Raw genomic sequence first — 10,218 nt, 5'->3', positions numbered from 1 at the left:
TTTTATACCCTTCACGGAGCCATGTATTCCGTGATTTCACCTTCCAATAATATTATTCCTCTTTAGTAGCCCGTGTAAGCTCCTTCTCCTTCTCTTTAATATGCTCCTGCCGCACCAATGGATCCAGAATCCCCCGTCTAATCTCTTCCTTCAGTTCCTCAATTCGCCGCTTGGAATTCGGTTCCATAGACTTCTTCCAAGCAACAAGTCTATGACGAGTACCCTTCAACTTCTCATTCACTTTAAAAGCTAATGATCATTTCCCCGATGTGGAATTTATAATATGAAAAAATAAAATAAAAACTATTTCCACATGAAAGGAAAACGCTAAAACCCAAAACAACAAATCAAATTGCATGCTCTTACCAATGCAATTAGCCAAGGAACTGACAAGAAGAAAGTTAGGGGAGCCAAAAAAATAATGGAAAGAAAATAAACCAGTAGGGAGGTTTAAAAAATTAAGGCCTTTTACAGTGGTCGAAAAATTTAGTGTGATGTCAATAATATAGGAATTATACTCCTACTACAGATAAAAAATATAAGTGCAACCAGAGTGAGTCGTATTTTTTGGTTCAACATATTGAACACATAGGTGTGATTTCTAAACTACAAATGACCACGTATTTGAGAGATAGAAAAGAGAATAAACAAGCAAAAAAGAGAAGAAAAAAAAAGGATCCCAAAGCCTGGCATCGAGCCTAGAGACAAACTAAAGCCTTCTCAGTGTCTATAACTGAGATGACAAGTGATGGACACCGATCTACTATCATCCAAAAAGCATTTTCTAGTGGCACTACAAGTAAAAAGTTGATGACTCACTACCCTCCAAGAGCTTTCGGGCAAGAGCAAAGCCTTGACCCTCAGGCCAAATCGCCTATAAAAGGAAGAAGAGACATTAGAGACAAAGACACTCAACTAATCAAACAAACAAATATACAAACTCTGCTCTCAAGCCAAATTTGCATCCAAAAAGCTAAAATCTACCCATATTCAGTCCTTTTAGTGATAGTCTCCTTAGAAAAGCTATCTTTGTCTAGTATAAAAGCTCTGCTACCTCCCCAATGTTGTAGTATTAATTCCCTCATGTAAACTTGTTTACCATCCATCCATTTTAGCATACAATCCCTGTAAACTCAAAGAGAAGTGGCTGCAAGAGGTTCAACCTTGCTAGATAAGGTGAAATCTTGCCCGAGTCTTCTTGTTTGTCCTCTAAATTAGTAGATCTATTGCTTAATGCACTATTCAACATGTATTTAAGTCATTTCCACCTATTTTCTACTTTAAGAGTCCCATTTGCACCTATATATGGTTGACTTAGTAGATCTGTTTTCATTAAGAATAACTTAGAACCAAACAAATGACTTAAAAGGCTCTGGAATCCCTTCATTCGAACGTACAAGATCATGAACTAAAAGTCCTTGGTCAGAAGGCAAGAAAAAGAACTTAATGGAGAGTTTATCCATCTGTGACAATCTTTTGATAACAAGAAGTTTGAGTAACTTAATCAACTTAAAACACACTTGTTCTACATCTGTTATACTAAGATCGCAATGGCACGCCTAAGCATTTAGTTAGTTTCGATTGCGAGCCTCCAGGCTTACACATAAGGCCTTACAAAGGCACTTTTTAGAACTAACTTCAAGCTCTTATTGCAGCACACAAGACAAGCAAGAGCCCGACTACCAAACATACACATCCAAAGTGTAAATCCCTTGGGGAGCTGTGCTGAGGTCCAGAGACCCTCTCCAAAGAAATCTTTGCCCGAACATAATTTTGGCACACCCAGTGGGACATACTCGTTAGTCTTGTATGCCAAGAAGGAAGAGGAATGAGCGAACCTTCAGGTGGAACATAGAATACAGGCCACCTCCAGAAGATTTCCCCTCCTTACAATGACCAGCTGTTTTGGGAAGCCCGACTTCATATGAGAAGTTGGGAGGAAAGGTGACGAATGAAGACTTGCAAGCCACCACAGTGCAAGTGTTGAAAAGTATGGAGAATATCTCTCTAGAGACTAGAGGAGAGGTGAGTAGACTCTGTTCCTTAACAGGAAGTTTGCAAAGAATACTAGATCTGGAGTACTCAACCCCAAAAGATGGCTATGCTAAAGAGATAATGAGAGAGGCAAGCCCTGGGAAAGAACCAGCTATTCCCTTATTTCCTTTACTCGAGGAAGGGAAAGAAATAGGAAATGAGAAAGTAGGGTCTGAAGCCAACCAACCAATATTAAAAGAGATCTTGGAAACAGATTTGCCCTACTCACTACTATTCTCACTAGATAGTAGGGGGCAAGCCGGGCAAGACAAGAAGAAATACGGAATGAACCAACAAGTTGGAGAATCCAGTGGAAAAACTATGTCCACAAATGCGGGCAAGCCTCTTCCTTATAAGCCACCATTGGCTAATAAGGGAGGAAGGGCTAGATAGAAACAGTCTAAACCAAAGAATGAGACTTTCTCGGGCAATGATCGTAGCCCGAAGTGGGAACCTCTTCATACCACACATAATAATACAGCCAACCAGCAACTCAGAGATGAGGTAGCCAAGTTAAGAAGGATGGTGGTCCAAAATGCTTAACCTCAAGCTCGCCCGTTTTTCATGATCACCTACTAGAAGCCCTACCTCGAGTATATTGATGAGCATAATCATTTTCCCCTCAACTTCAAGATGTCCGCGTTCCCAACTTTTAGTGGGGAAGATGGCAGTGTGTCCTCTAAAGATCACATCTTCAAGTTTTCCAATTACTGTGTGGCGTTTGAAGACAATCCAAACTATAAGTTAAGATTTTTTGGGAACTCATTAGTTGGCTTAGCATCTCAGTGGTACTCTCTGTTGTCTATTAATTCTATTGTTAATTGGGGGCAAATGAAAATGGCTTTCCATGAACAGTTTATAGGGTGGAGCTCAAGATGACTATCAACGATCTAGTTGAGGTGAAGTAATATGAGCATGAGTCCATAGAGGACTTCATGATGAGATTTAGGAGGACAAGTATGAGGTGCCAATTTCCTATCAACATGCCCAACTTATATCCATTGCTTAAAAGGCATTGAGGTTGTCTTTAAGAAAGAAGTTTTATGATGTACAGTTCAATGAGCTAGAAGAACTAGTAATTGCTGCCACAAAATATAAGAAGTTGTTGATTGAGGAACAACAAGTGAAGCAAGGTGCCTACTTTCTACAAGAATAAAGCTGAAATTCACCAAGTAGAGTTTGAAGGAGCAGAGCTAGAAAAAAGTGATGGTCGGGGAGGAGAGGGAATTGAAATGTGTGCAGCAGAGATGACTACTCCCCTTAAACCTTTAATGGTAAAGGGGTTAGTCCAGCCAGTCAAGGATCAAAAAGTGGTGATGAATGATGGTGGATCTCTATAAAGCCCCTTAAATACCAGAGTATTCTTTTGATTTAACCAAAGCCTCATAAATCTATGAAAAGTAGGTGTGGGCAAGAGTGATTGTGCCCGACAGCACTAAAAAGATGCCTAAGCCCGAAGAATTAAGAGGAAAGAAGTATTGCAAGCTGCATTATACCTTCAACAATTCCATAACCAATTGTGTCCAGTTCAGGAACTGGACCCAAAACCTCATAATCAAGGGAAAGTTGCTCTTGGAGAAACTCAATGCCAATATGATGATTGACACAGATCTCGTCCCTGAGGCATGATCAACCTGACTTGGGCTGAGAAATGGAAAAGAAAAGCCATTTGGGAAGTGAAAGCAGAAAGAAGGCAAGTTGATAAACCTACAAAATGAGTTATCAAGTTGCCCAAAAAGACCCAAAGCAGCCACAGTTAAAGGGTTGGTGTTGTGTAGTAAGTGCTAATGTGAATGTGAGTTAAAAATGCCAGCATCAGGAGCTATTATTGATCAAGAGTTGATCAGAAGAAGAGAGAAAGAAGAGCAGGAAACTCGCAGAAGCATCATGCGAGCAACTGAGAAAGAGACCTCCAGAAATGTCTTCCAATGGTTAGGGAAGGGATTATGAACTAAAAGGCTTGTCCGAGGTCTTTAAAAATTATGAAGCCTCAGAAGAAGTGGAGAATGGAGAGGCCAAAATGCCAAAATGGATGGATGCAAGGCTTCCCCAAGTTATGATGGTGGTAATGTCAGAGTAAAGGGAAGAACAAAGAACCCAGTATCCCCAGTCACTAAGAAAGATTATGCCCGACTCGGGCGAAAATGGTATGTAGTAGGGAAGGATAGAAAACTAATAAAAGAAATTAGAGCTTCTATGATTATGAGAGCTCAAATGCAACATAAAGCCCATATGAAATCATTAAAAGTCCCTGCTACATCAGAAACCTTTGAAAACATGAAGTTTGAAAAAGTACCTCATAAGGGGAGAAATCAACTTCAATAGAAAAGCTAAAAGGAGGTGGAAAGGGCTAATAACAAGACTGAGGGAGAAGGAAATCATGTGCCACAAAACCTTCATCCTGGAAAGTACATAATCTTGAGGAGAGCTCAAGAAGATATGATAATGATGCCAACCCCAAGATGGAGTCCAGAACCAATATGTTTTGGGACTATTTCACCTGAGAGAGGAATACCTTCACCTTTGTTGTTTGAAACCCTTTGTGAGATTCCAGGGCAAGTGCCAAACTTTGGTATAACTAAGAGGAATAATTGCCTTAACTAATATTGCCAAAAGAAGCACAGGGATGAGTTTACGGACCATATTAAAGGAAATAATGAGGATTTACCTAGACCTAGCAACTTCCACGTAAACATGACATATGTACTATCTGCCATGTTTTGCACCGAACCTGATCAGCCTGCCACAATAGAGGGTGATTACTTGACGACATAACCTATGATGGCACATGTTAGTGTTGAAGAAACAAGACAAGGAGAATCCAGCCAGACAGGTTTGCCCGAACTCTCAATGAGGGAGCTCGAGAGAGTGTATTTTGACAAAATGGTCTTCAGCTGCCCGAGTAAGTCCCTGTCTAACCATCTCATGCCCATATATGTAACTGCTCATCTGGAATGAGTATTTTGATTGATGAATGAGCTGTGGTGAATGTGATACCATTGAAACATATGAAGAAATTAGGAAGAAGTGAGGAAGATCTTATTCCTACTGACCTAACAGTTTCCATTTTCTCTGGATCCAAGCAAATCATGCTAGCCTTCTTCGTGGTGGATAATAGTTCCACTTATGGAGCCTTGCTTGGTAGATATTGGATTCACCAAAGCCTCTCTATGTCTTCCACCCTGCATTAACAAGTAGCTGTTTACCAAAAGGCAGAGGCCATGAGACCAGGATTATGGGAGATGGTAGAGGTCGAATTACGACCATTTCTCCCTACAACCAATGTTGCAAAAGCCAACTTTTATAATCCCTGTGTTTGGATTCTGCAGTGCCTATGAGCTAATGAGAACGGCCGCCCGACTAAGGTGATGACCTAAAAGCTCTTGGAACAAGGATTGTTTCTCACTAGAGAAGAATGGGATAGACTCCATATCGTCCCAGCTCCCTAACACCAGCAATGTCAGAACAAAGGAAAAATGACCAAGTAGTTATAGTCAAGTCTTTAATTAAGAGACTGTTGGTGTATGGGAAAGAAAGAAAGCAAGAAAATGAGAGCTCAACCAAGAAAGAAGCTTCAAATAGCCAGAATATAGGAGGAGAAGAGTTTTTTGAGAAAGAGATAGAGGCAGCCATACACATGGCTAAATGTATATATGACTTGGATTGGCCCGAGAGCCCAGACTCAGTTGAATTTTTGTGTATAGAACCTAACAAGCCAGCACCAGAAGTACAAAACCTCTTAAGCCACCTCCAACCGAGAGCTGGTCAGAGGGCTCGTTTTAGCCCTCTGGCCCTCAAAGATATTAATATTTTAATGAACAATACAAGGCCATATTTACCTCCGTCTCCAACCGAGGGCCAAAGGGCCAAACATAATTTATTATTTAAATTTAAAAACTACAACAACTTAAATTTAAAAACTACAACTTAAATTTAAAAAAGACAAATTAAATTTAAAAACTACAAAAACTTAAATTTAATATCCATAATCAACATCATCTTCATCATCCGTCATTGTAGGAGTATAGTCAGAGGTAAACAATTGCCGCCGAGTCATAATTTCTTTTTTTTTTCCTATCAAAATAAGCCTTACTCATTGGAGTGTAATTCGAAGTGTTCATTTCCATATTCTTATCATCCATCTCTTCTTGTATTTTGTTTGGCCATTACTTCATGCCTACACTTCCTTTCTTCTGCCTCAAGGGCATTTTGCTCCGCCATTAATTGCAAAGAGGCCACCACTTCATGTTGAGCGGCGTAATCATCATTTGCTTTACCATTTTCCTTCAACCTTTGCGCCTTGTTTCGTCCCATAGCCCTAGGTATGGAACCTTCACCCGAACACGAATTTTCTACTCTTGTTTGTTGAATGGTATGACATCCATCTTTATCCATATCTGCAGTTGAGGATGCAGTTCCGAACACCGACGTATGAGCTCTATGTGGTGGATCTTCAAATAACACCCACCCTTTACAAATTTCCCAACAATTGTGAAACTGAAAGGGTTTCAAGCTGCTCTCCATATACAATTCCTCCGCTTGGCGTACCCAGAAAAAAATTAAAGGAAATGAATTTATGAAATTAAATGTAATATAATTAAATATTTAAAATAAATTGTGAAAACACTTACTTTGTCGTAGTAATTAGCACCGCTTTCATGTCTACTTGCAGCTGCTAACAATGCTTGATACCATTTGTTCACACTTGGTTGAAGATGTTTCTTCCATCTTGAAGAACAACTCTCGTGGTTTCAGATATTCAGTAAAGTGGTGCCTTCATAGAACTCTAAGTATTTTTTGGACACATGAGTCCAAACATCGTCATTTGTTTGACAATTCCCCCTCACACTATCTTCCGACACCCATCTATAAGCCTTGCAAAGAGCTTCATCTTCTTTTTGGCTCCAATCCCTACCTTTCATTGTAGACGAGGCAATTTGAAAATTATTGAAAAAAATTGAAGGATAGATTTTTGAAAGAGGAAAGAAAATATGAGAATTGAAATGATGAAAATTTTGTGAGGAATGGTGAATGAATGGTTTAGGTATTTATAGGAAAAAAATTAGAATTTTTTAGAATTTAAAAAAAAAAAATTGGCCCCAAAAACCCCAAAAAAAAAAAATTGAATCCAACGGTAACTAGCGTCAGCTAGTCGTTGGATTCAAAATTTTCTTTAAGCAATCCTGTCGGTTATAACCGATAGGATTGCTCTGATTTTCTGGCCAGCCCTTTGGCCTTTTGGCCCTTTCAGATTACGTGGGGTACATGAGACCTCTGGCCTAGCCCTCGGTTGGAGATGGCTTTTGAGCTATTTTCAGCCCTCTGGCCTTCTGGACCCTTCGGTTGGAGATGGCCTTATAAACCATTGATTTGAGGACTAAGGAGGATCCAAGGCCTCTACAGATCAGTGGCCTATTAGGAGCTGAAGATCAAGCAAAAATAGTTAGCCTTTTGCACGAGTTTAAAGACTGTTTTGCTTGGCATTACATTGAAATGCCAGGTTTAAATTCAACCTTAGTAGAGCATAGAATGCCTATTAATGAGGGATATAAACCTATAAAGCAAGCACCACAAAGGAAGTCAAAAGAGATAGAAGAAAAGGTCAAAGAAAAGATTAAAAGGCTAGATTTATTAGGCCTGTCAAGTATGTTGAGTGGTTAGCCAACATTGTACCTGTATTAAAAGCTATAACTAATGCAGTTTGGTGTTATGTTGACTATAGAAACATTAATGGAGCCATGCTTAAAGATGAATACCCTATGTCCATGGCTGACCTATCCATAGATGCAGTTGCAAAACACAAAGTTTTATCTTTCATGAATGGGAATGCTGGTTATAATCAGTCTCTACATCTTGGAGAGCCTTGAACTAAAGGAAGTTGAGAAGCCCCTCCTAGCCCACTCTTGGAAGATTCAGCGTTGATCCTAAAAGCCTTGAGGCTTGGAGCAATGACTTGAAGACCTTAGCCTAGTCTTAAGTTGCCTGAACTCTTTAAAAAGCTCAAGCAATGATGCTGTTACAAAGATGGGTGCAAGGGGTAGGGGCATCATTCCAGCTCCTTTAGAGGTTGCAGCGATAGAAGTAGTTTTAGCAGAAAGAGAAGCTTGAAGAGTAGAGGTAGCAGCAGTTTTGGCTTTCTTCTTAGGCTGAGGGATAAGGATCCCCGTAACCCCAGATGCCAAATAAGGCCTTGGGTAAGCCGCTTTGTGTACCAAGGGCGAAGGAGATTGGCCCAAACCCTTTCCAGGACCCTGTTGTAAACCAAGGAAAAATGAGTTAATAAGGTGGCCCTCGAATCAAGGTAAAGAAAGCTAGAGAAGGGAGTTGGTATACCTGAATTGATCTTGGAGCCTGGAAAGGGTGGAGGATGAGTTGTTTCCCTTGGTGGCTGAGGGAGATCATTCTTACTTGCTAAAGAAAGAGGAATGATGCCTGAGCCCTCACCTGAGGCCTATAAACACCAAAAGAAAAGACAAGTGTTAGTGAGTTAGTCTATACAAAATAGAAAATAGAAGTCTAAGTACTAGTATACCTAATATGGGACCTAAGAGGATTGGTGAAGCATTTCTACTACCACAATGGCCTGGGAAGCCCGTGAGCTAGTTACCTCTGAGACCACTGGATCTCAGAGACTATTGGCTCTCCTAATGAAGTGGTTGTATGCCGATTAATCTCATGTACTGGGAAGGATTGAAAAGAACAAAGTATAAGTATAAATAGAGAAAACTTTAAGCATAAAAGCTCAAGCTAAGGTTGCTCACCGAGTTACTATCATCTTCCATGAAGTGAAATATTTCCGTAGTCTTTAGATTAAACTGGGAAGTTGGAGTCACCACCAGTGCAAGAGGAGAAGTCAAAGGAATGGGAGCAAATCTTTGCCCGACTGAAGACACAGTTTCTCCAACTTTGGCCTACAAAAGAATGAAAGTAAATCATTAGCTTCAAAAGTGGTAAAAATACAAGTTTAAAGCCAAGAGTGAAAGTGAGGTATACCTTTAAAGGCTTAGCCCGAGAAGGGGAAGCATGTACTACTCGGGTAGGAGGAGAAAAAGGCTCAGGCTGAATGGTCCCTTCACCTTTTGTGTCCTATTTCAAAACAAAAGTTAGGAATCAGTGCAAGGGTTGAGGGAGATAATTATGAAGAAAAGTTGGGTACTTAAAAGAATAGGGTCTATACCTCCAACTCTTCGAGGATGGTGTCAACAAACTTCTGGTCCTTTTGGTGCATTGTTGCACCCAATGGTTCATCTATGGAAGCAAGAGTATGCCTTTTGTTTGCTTGGGGCCCTAGTTACAAGGAAAAAAAAGGGTAAAGTACAAAAAACTACCTCAACTATTGATGTCACAACACTTTCATACCTCATCTTTTAAAATTGACAATGTCATACTGCATCTTACGAATTTGTGACAATGTCATACCTCCGTCAGTTTTTCTTTAAATGCTGACGTGGCCCGACACGTGTCCCACTCACTAATCCAGCTCGATAAAAAAATAATTAAATATATTTTTAATAATTAAATATTAAAAAATTAAGAATAAAAAAACAAAACAAAAATTCCTAAAGGTGCGGCATCCCCTTTCCTTCTCCCGCACCAATTTCAATTTTTTTTTGTTCTTCTCTCTCCTCCTTCTTCTTCATCTTCTTCTTCTTCTCCTGGGCCGAAATTGGATTTGTCACTTTTTTTCTTTTTTTTTTTGGTTCTTCTTCTCTCTCGTTCTTCTTCTTCTTGGGCCGAAACTGGGTACGAATTTTTTTTTTCTTTTTGTTTTTTGTTTTTTTTTTGTTTTGTTTATGGGTTGCAGGTAGAGGGAAAAGGGGATGAAGATGAAGATGGGGATGAGACAGAGAGGGTTCTTCTTCTTCTTAGGCCGAAACTGGGTTCGAAATTTTTTTTTTTTTTTTTTTTTTTTTTTTGGTTTCTGGGTTGCAGGTAGAGGGAAAAAGGGAAGAAGATGAAGATGGGGGAGGAGAGATAAGTGCGCGTTGGGTTAAGGGGAGGGATGAACTGGGTTGGGTTGGGCTCTTTTTTTTTTTTTCTTTTCTCCTTCTTCTTCTTTCGCACCCCCTTCTTCCTTCTTCCTTCTTCCTTCTTCCTTCTTCTAGGTTGCAGTTTGGGTTTTTTTTTTTTTTTTTTCTCCTCCTCCTCCTCTTCTTTCTCTTCGCCTCCTTCTTCTTCTTCTTC

This window comes from Malus domestica, chromosome 08 (genome assembly GCF_042453785.1).
Source record: "Malus domestica chromosome 08, GDT2T_hap1".
Classification (NCBI taxonomy): domain Eukaryota; kingdom Viridiplantae; phylum Streptophyta; class Magnoliopsida; order Rosales; family Rosaceae; genus Malus; species Malus domestica.
This window is presented reverse-complemented; position numbering follows the sequence as displayed.